This window comes from Ursus maritimus, unplaced genomic scaffold (genome assembly GCF_017311325.1).
Source record: "Ursus maritimus isolate PB19 unplaced genomic scaffold, ASM1731132v1 scaffold_19, whole genome shotgun sequence".
In the NCBI taxonomy this organism is placed as follows: Eukaryota; Metazoa; Chordata; class Mammalia; order Carnivora; family Ursidae; genus Ursus; species Ursus maritimus.
The window spans coordinates 57,251,080-57,257,079 of record NW_024424341.1 but is presented as its reverse complement, the minus strand read 5'-3'; positions in this window follow the sequence as shown (position 1 = coordinate 57,257,079).

The window sequence follows — 6,000 nt, the reverse complement described above, 5'->3', positions numbered from 1 at the left end:
CCCCCCCAATGCCACTCTTCCCTCCGATCCGGGAGTCCCAGTCCCCCAGCCACCTCCAGCCTCAGACCCGGAGTGCAGGACCCCAAACCGCTCCTCCCTCAGATCCAGGAGTCCCGACCCGGGCCCGTCCTCCCTGGGCCTGGGCCCCAGCTCTGCTCACAGCAGCGAAGTTCCCTTCCAGCCTGCAGCCCTAGCTGGCTCCCGTGACTGGAGACCCCAGTTCCTCTCTCACATCCTGTCCAGAGACTGCTCCCTGACTTCAGGAATATCCAACCCCGCCCCCCAGCTGCAGGGCACACCCCAGGCCCTGCGCCCAGCCTCTCTCAGTATTTGTCTCTGCCTCTCTCTTGAAATATTTTTGTTTCTTTTCTTTGTGGTCTCTTTCTCTGTTGCTCCCTGTTTTCTTATTTTGAGGGTGTCAGCCACCCAGCGAATTCATGACAAAGTTGACAGCCCAACGCTGTCCAAGGGCCAACTTTGGAGGTTTTAGCCGGTCCCCTTCTTACCTCATTGTACAGCCGCCCCCACCTCCCACCCAGCTTGCTACAGCGAATGTTCTCCCGACCCCTTCTAAATTTCCTCCTTGGAACCCGTCCCCTAAGTGTCCCCTGAAAATGCCCTTACGCTTCTTTAGTATCTTCTGATACAGCCTCAATAACCTAGTCCCAAGATATATTGCGGTCAGGCTTAGAGGCCCCCTCCAGTACCCCACCCCAGCCCACACTGTGGCGACAATGCCTCCATTATACTGGAATGTTGTACATATATAGAGACTTATTTTAAGGCATTGGCTCATGTGATTGTGCTGGCTTAGCAAGTCTAAAATATGATAGGGGTGGCTGGCAGGCCGGGGACTCAGGGAAGAGTTGCAGTTTAAGTCCCACAGGAGCAGGCCGGAGAACCAGGGAGAGCGGATCTTGCAGATGGCGCCCCGGAGGCCGTGGGCCCGCCTGGGGGAGGTCCGTTTTGTCCTTCTAGTCAGGTTTCAACTGATGGGCGGTAGCCCACCCACATTCTGAAAGGGCAGCTAGCTTTCCTCCAAGCCCCCTGACTTCAGTGTAAGTCTCATCCCAAAACACTCTCACAGAAACATCCAGAGTAATGTTGGACCCAACGTCTGGGGCCTGGGGCCCAGCCAAGCTGACACGTGAAATTAACCGTGACACGTGGTAAATCTGTGTTCGACTTAGTGAGGAGCCTGTATTCATTTTCGTTCCTCTCCCTGGTCCACTAAGATCCACCCTGAGGGCCTCTAATGCCACTGGTGGGTCCTCCGTTCATGCTCCAGGAATCCTACAATAGGCCCTCGATTCTTTCCTAAAACACTCTGAGGAACCTGCCATGCCCAGCTGTCCCCTCTGTGTCCCTAGGGATCTGCCTGTGTCTCTAGGGGACCGTTCCAGCAGCCCGGGGACTCTCATTTTAAAGGCCTCAGGACCAAAACCAAGCAAAGGAAAGAATAAAATAAAGGCCCTGGGACCCTGCTGTGATGTTCCTTGGTCCCGGGTATAAAAGGGCCCATGTCCCTGCTTTACTTTCCCTTGGAGCTTGGAAACCATCACCCCGGGGGCCCAATAAAGAGTTTTAATGCCCTGTCTCTGGTGTCCTGCAGGACCATGGCCAGAGGAGGCCCCTCCTTGGCGCTGGGGCTCTGATATCTCAGATCCCCGCCCCCATGTGCCTCGGGTCCCCTGATGGAATCCTGAGGCCCAGCAATAACAGCTTCTGCTAATCTCTCTCTGAATCGGCCACCCCCCCCCACCGCCCCAGGATCCTGCTAAACCAGTCCTGAGCCCTCCCCCTGCTGTGACCCCAGAGGGGCCTCAGCCCCAGGCCCTTGGCGCCTGCTGCGGCATTCCTGCCAGCAGCAAACCTCCTGCATTTCTCAGGGACTTGCTATCAGGCCCTTCCCATGTCTCCTCCCCTGTTGGACTGTTGCTCCCAGGAGGGAACCACCCTCAAGGGACCTGGGACCCCACTCAAAAGGGGCCCTGAGGTCTTGTTACGTGGCTCTGTGTCTCCTCTTTAGGTCCCCTGGGTCCTACTCTACTGGTTAAGACACACCCCCCTCCTAGGGATCTTCTGTAGAGCCTAGGTCCCTAAACAATGCCACTAGAGCCCTGGGGACAAGCCTTTGTGTTCCTGCCACCGTGCTCCTGGGACTCTAGTCCATTGTCCCTGGGGCCTTCCATTAATGCTCACATTTTGCCCAGCTGTCCTTCAGCTCCTGCTTTACCCCTCTCTGGGTATCAGTCTCCTCTGGGTGTCCTTGGTCCTGCTACACTGTCCTACCAACTGTCACTGCAACACCTCTCAGGACCTACTCTAATATTCACTGGGTCCTATCAAAAAGTCCTTTGGGGCTGTGCCTGGGGGGCTCAGTCGTTTGGGCATCTGCCTTCGGCTCAGGTCATGATCTCAGGGCCCTGGGATCGAGCCCCGCGTTGGGCTCCCTGCTCACCGGGGAGTCTGCTTCTCCTTCTCCCCCTGGCTTATGCTCTCTCTCAAGCAAATAAATAAAATCTTAAAAAGAAAAAGTCCTTTGGTTCCTGATAAAGTGTCCCCAGGACCTGTATACTCTGCCCCTGATCACTCAGAAGGTCCCCTGGATCCTGCTACAATGAGTGCAGTCTTCCCTCATGTGGCCTTGAGAGTCACCAAAATGACCACAGGGTGTCCCCTCTAAGCCCTCAGGGTCCTGCCAGGGTCTGATTAGAATGTCTCCTAGCAGGGCGCCTGGGTGGCTGAGTTGGTGAAGCACCTGCCTTCAGCTCAGGTCATGATCTCCAGGGTCCTGGGATCGAGCCCCACGTCAGGCTCCCAGCTCAGCGGGGAGTCTGCTTCTCCCTTTCCCTCGGCCTCTCCCCCTGCTTGTGCTCTCTGTCTCTCTATCTCAAATGAATATATAAAATCTTAAAACAGAAAAAAAAAAAAAAAGAATGCCTCCTAGCTCTACCATGAAGTCTTTAGGTTCCTGTTAAAACGCTCCAAGGGCCTGCTAGTCTGTGCCCTCCAGAACCGTCAGAGTATCCTCTGGGCTCTGGGAGAATTCCCCGCAGGCTTTTCCCCATGTGTCCCAGGATGCTGCTTCAGTGGCCATCGACCATGGCCCCGGATCAGTGCATTCATTTCCCACGGCTGCTGTAATGTCACCACAAACTCGGCGGCTTAAAACAACACAAATTTTTGATCTTACAGTTCTGGAAGTCAGACGTGTAAAATGGTCCACGGTGCTGGTTCTTTCTTGAGGCTCGAGGGGAGAATCCCTTTCTGTGCCTTTTCCAGCTTCTAGAAGCTGCCTGCGTTCTCCGGCTCATGGCCCCATCCTCCAGCTTCAAAGCCAGCAGCTTAGCATCTTCTCTCCTTTCTGACCTTTGTGTGTGTGTGGCCGTCTGTCCTCACATCTCTCTCCGGCTCTGATCTTCCCCACCTTCCTCTTCTTTTTTTAAAATTAATTTTTATTAAACATGAGAACGAATGCTTTTCTCAGCCTGTTTGGGGAGCAAACCCACAACGGTGGTGGTGTTAGTGTCGTAATCTACCCAACTGAACTAACCAGCCGCTCAGCCCCCCACCTCCCTCTTTACTCTCAGGATTACACTGGTCCCCTGGATAATCCCAGATCATCTCCCCATCTCAAAATCCTGAATTTAATCCCATCTGCAAAGTCCCTTTTATCATATGTAGTTACATAGTCACGGGTTCCAGGGGATTAGGGCATTCACATTTGGGGGACCACTATCCAGTCTACCACAGTCAGGACGGATGCCCTTTCTTGCCCTTGGTAGAATATCCCCGTCTGACCTCCTCTCCTGGGGCTTGACAGTGAGGGCTCTCAGGCTGCCAGAACATTCCCCATAACATCCCTCCTTCCTGCTACAACAGAGAAAGCCCTCAGGGTCGCTTAGTACCCACTGGGAGTCCCTTCTAGGTGTCTGGGGTCCTGTTATGTCTTCAGGGGCCATTTACAGCATCTGCTGGCTGTCCCTTCTCATATTCCCAGGGTCAGGCTCTGGTTCTGCCTGTGCCCTCCAGAGCCCCGGGGGCTCCTGCTATCATTTCCCCAGGGGCCAACTATAAAGAAGAGAAAGCCCGTGGCGGAACCCGTTGCATAATTTGCGGGGCTTGGGACAAATGAAAATGTGGAGCCCCTTGTTCCAACTTCAAGACAGTTCGAGCAGAGCATTGAACCCATAGTGAGTCCCCTCTGAACCGCGTCCATGAAGCCGCGTTGGCCCTGGGGACTGTGTACTGTGATCGGCCCCACGCCTTAACATCCGCCGCTCCCCTCTGCACCCGCACCGTAGTGCCCCCTACTGACCCCGGAAGGCAATCACACCGGAGTTCAAAACCAAATCCTGCCTCTTCCTCATTGGCTTCTCTGAGCCCCGGGTTCCTTACCTATAAAATGGGAATAATGTTCCTGTGGATCTCAGGGGAGAGGCTTCGTCGAGTTAAGTGTTGGGCATGGGGCACATGGTAGGGCATTGTAGTAGCATTTGTTTCCTTTAATCTCCTAGCTGCTGTTAGGGTCCCAGGGACCTCAGACACCCGGCCCAAGGTATGTCTTGCTCCCTCTTTGCATCCCCAGGGGCCAGCACGGTACATATTGGTAGAATGAATGATGGCAACCACGAATGACCCTGGGCTGGTTTGATATGCCCCTAAACCTCTTCTAGAACGGCTTTGGTGTCCTTGTTAGAAAGTTCTAGCAGAATTTATACTGCAGCCCTCTGTGAGAATATGTAATAGAGCTGGGTCCTACCAGAATGTTAGATTCCCAGGGATTTCCCATGATGGGCTCAGGGCAGTGCCAAAAGGTGGCAGCAGGGTGGCTCAAACACACAGGGAAGCTACTACAATTCACATTCCCTAGACTCCACGCACAGACCTCCGGACAGGACCAAATGATTTCAGGTGCCTGCTTCCGGAAGTCCTGCTAGAATAGAATACCATGGGGCTGCAACAATGATTGCCAGTGTAGCTATCTTAGAATATTCCAGAAGCCTGCCGTGATAGGTGCAGGGCCATGACACATTGTGATACCAGCAAGAGCCGCCCTGTTTTCATGTAATAGGCCTGACCCTTGCTGACATCATACATCTAGGACCCTGCTATGAAACCGTGCCTGCAGCTATTTCCCTGAGAAAAATGCAATGCCACCGGCATCTCCTGTAGAGGCATGCAACAGAATATTCTAGAAGCATGCTAAAATAGACTCAAGGTCCCATGCCAGCCCCACCAGGGCTTGCTATAATAGACGCAGTTTCCACAACCATATGAGTAATTCTGGGGCCCCCTGAAGGGACCCAGGGCCTGCCACACTAAGCTACCTTGGGGCCTTTCTCTAATGGGCTCAGGAAAAATTACTTCCATCAGAAGTATCATTTACTAGAATTAGTTCTACTCTATTAACGCACATAACCATAGTTCATCCTCCAATGGGGGAGAGAGGCCAGAACCCATTTTACAGATTAGGAACCTGAGGCTCTGTGGTTGCAGGCGGCGGCGGGCGGGAGGGGGGGCGTCCCCTGCTAGTGAGCAGCAGAGGTAGAAACCAGAACGGAGCCTGTGGTCATCTTGCTTTCACTTGGAGGTATCTGCTCATGGTCCCTGCTTCTGGCCATTCCGGGCCTTGAGACCCAGGGGTCAGGCCTGCCCTGTGAGAATGCAGGGATTCAACTTTCATTTGTTTACTCCTCTAAACACGTATGGAAGGCTTACAACTTGTCCATGTGCTGAGAACGCAGAGCTCACGTTCCAGTGGTTAATACGTAAACAAACATGCAGTATCGCATAGGATTTGTACAATAAACATACAAATATACAAGAAATGGGCTTCATCCATCTCTACAGGGCAATAAAGCCAGGAAGGGTGGTTGGGAGGGCGGATTGGAGATTTTGCCAGATGGAAAGAGGCTGGTGAGCATTACAGGCGAAGGCAATGAAGGAGGGAGCCAGGTGGACGCCTGAGCTGAGAGTTTCCAGGCAGTGGGCACA